We start from the raw sequence: 3,441 nt of genomic DNA, 5'->3' as shown, positions 1-3,441 counted from the left end.
CAACCAAAATATCTTGGAGGGTCATTTGTCTATACTAAATTGTTTTCAAAAATTTGGTTTTCAACAACTTGTTCAGCATTACACTACTGAAGGTGGGACACTTATAGATCATGTTTATATCAGTAAAGAAATTCCGTCACATAATGTTCACATTTCACACATACCTGTATATTATAGCTACCATGAAGCTATTAAAATAACCATACGATAAGTTATATTGATACAAGATTGAATTTACCCTTTCACAAAACATTTCATTTAGCTTGGCTCTTTGCTAAAAGTGGTCGAGTCAACACCGAGTTTGAGAGGGTTTGAAGTTCAAAAAAGCATTACAGCTATCAGGCAAAGTATCACGGGCCACGCTCAGTGCTGTTCACAGCTCTAGTTTAAGTTGTATTTATCAATTTATTCAAAATAAGTTTGATGTGATGGACCAATGATCCGCCATTTTTGTGTGTTACTGTTCTCTTCCTTCAATATTATTTAACAAATGTTTAAATATAAAACATACCTTCAACTGTCATCAGTGATAGCCCGAAAATCCACCAAATTACCAGCAAATTCATTTTGAGTTTTTTATCAGGTGTACGATACTTGGATATTCCCAGACTCACAAATTGACCTAAAACTCAGTTGTGTTCAACTTAAATCTGACTGGTTAATTTCCGCCACATTTCGTCATTTGTTAATTTACATAGTTATTGAATTATACAAGGAAGTTTTCAACGAGAAATTGATGTAATGCAATTATGTTATAAAAGAGGCGGAAAATGACACATAACTGACTTATTGTTCGAATTTTTGAAAGGGGCTCGTTATGAGAGTTAACTCCATTTCTAAGGATTGTATTACAACTTATATTTAGCAGACGAGCAAAACGGTTTCAGACCCAATAAATCGTCTGAAGATGAACTGTGATTAGGAATCGATTACTTTGAAAACATTATACTTTTGATTTGTTTATTGATTTCTAGAAAGCTTTTGACTTGTTTTAAAGCGTCCAGTCCTGCTTTTAAGACTAATGTCTAACGGCATTGACGGACGATTTTGTGAAGTCCATACTCCATACTTCTCATCAGATGTATTTTCACTTTCTATTTCTATACATTATGTTTTTTCTATATGACAGAGAACCAAGAAATGATGAGTCGTCATTTTAACATTCAAATACGGATAATAATTCTGGACACATTCGACGAAAGTGAAAACTACTGCCGATTAACTTCAGTGGCGGAGCCAAAGGGGGGCCGGGGGAGGGGGGGGGGGGGAAGGGGGGGGCGTTTGCTAGGCGTATATATATAGGATTTCTCATATCAAATTTCGCCCGAATGTTTTTACATTTTTGTTAATAAATTTTCTGCCTGAATTCCTAATAATGTAACTGTTTTTTCACATTTAATAATGAAATCGTATCTTTGCCCAAATATACTATCCTATAACTGTATTTTTTAATTGAAATCGCAGCCCTATTGTATTCTCCTATAATAATATTTCATAATTCAGATCATTTGAGAATTGAAATTACTACCGAATGTCATTTCCTATAACTATATTTTACATATTTCAAAAATTGAAATGTCTTGTACTATAACAATATTTATTGAAAAAAAAATTGAAATCGCTTCCCGAAGCCTTTACTAAATTTTACGTTTTATAAAATTAGAATCGCCAAAGATGTTGATTTCCACAAAGTTCTTCCGACGTTTGCAATGATGTTGACTAAAGTTGATGACGATTATAATTGAAACTAAAATATAAACACACGCATAAAATAAAACAAAAACAGTAATCAAATCCACACAAACATAACATATCCATTCGGGTGAAAACGGTAATCCACATCCCGTAAATTAAAAACTAAAAAATATATTTCTAAATCTTCTGTTCCTGCATATTTTTACTTAGGTGATCGTTTTCCCCAAATTCTCCATACCAGATTACGGCATTGTAAAAGTATCTTACAAGCTCACAAATTCCTTATGCACATCAGTGACACTTCATCATGTTTATGTGGACATCCCTTCGAGGATTCAGAGCATTACTTACTCCATTGCAGACTATTCTCAAATATGCACAACATGACAATAAAACTCCTTCCATCGCACCATCGCTCTATCTCTTCTCTTCTATTTGACAATTCAGACCTCCCCTTAAGTAGCATTGTTCATATTTTTTCTACTGTTCATAAGTTTATTTCTCTGTCCAAGCGTTTTGACAAATAATACTGCCGATATATACTCTCCCTACTACGTTTCGAAATTTACTACTGTATAGCTTAGAATATGTCGCCAGTTTATACCAATGAATAGATTTCCGGCTTTATTTACGTATTTCATTACACCTATTTTACTATAATATAATATAGACTTGCTGTTGCACAAATTCAAATATTCTCTATCCTAAAAAATTGTTGATTATTTTGTATATAGATACGCTCGAAACAGACTAATATAATCATTATGCTTGTCTGTGGATCGACTATTGTGTATTCATGTATTGTATTTTCTTCTTTATATTTTGTACTTTGTATAGAAATAAATATTGTTTAAACTAAACTATCCCGTAAATTAAACTGAATAATAGTGGTCCTCTCAAGGGATGTAATATCGTGTGTTCTAGAAAGAGTGAAAATACTCTGCCAAAACAATAACAATAGTGTTTCTCACGAAGAGTTTGAAAAACTCTCATAATTAGGTTTCTGTTGCTGAGACTAAAGTACCATTGGTCAAACGGATTTACTTGATGACACAGTTTTGAGGAAAGTTGAAAAAATATGAAGCGTATTAGGGCCATTCAATTTTCAAGTTAGTATGTTGAAATTTCAAGTTAGTATGTTGAATTTTCAAGTTAGTATCTTGAATTTTCAAGCTAGTATGTTGAATTTTCAAGTTAGTATGTTGAATTTTCAAGTTAGTATGTTGAATTTTCAAGTTAGTATGTAACTTCAGTTTTTCAGTTTTTTAAAAAAAAAATTTCTCCAAATCTCATCAAAATTACAAACGCTCACGTTTCGTCAAAATATGTCAAGAATTGTGCATTCTAGAGTGTTTACAGGCTACAAATTATACGCGTTTTTTAAATCGGCTGACCATATTTCATCTTTTTCAAACACTTTGACTTTTAAAAAGTTTTTAGTTTTTATAAATTCTTTATGAATTTCATCCGCTAATCCCATGCCTAATTTCATCTTTGCTTTTAACAATTTTATGATTAGAGCCCTTTGCATTCTCTCTTTTAAAGTTGGATTTGGAATATTTTCAAGTTCGATTATCATTTGTCTGTCTGCTTCGTGTCTGAATTTTATGTATTTGTCTCTGTATAGTATGTCGTGTTTAAGCGCAGCGGCATCAACTCTATTGACTTGTTCTTCACCGGGTTTGGGTTTATCGTTTTCGTCTAATCGCAGATCTAGTACCTGGACCGGTGTAATTATGACCGGGA

The sequence above is a fragment of the Lottia gigantea genome (assembly GCF_000327385.1).
Source record: "Lottia gigantea unplaced genomic scaffold LOTGIsca_283, whole genome shotgun sequence".
Taxonomy (NCBI): Eukaryota; Metazoa; Mollusca; class Gastropoda; family Lottiidae; genus Lottia; species Lottia gigantea.
This window is presented reverse-complemented; position numbering follows the sequence as displayed.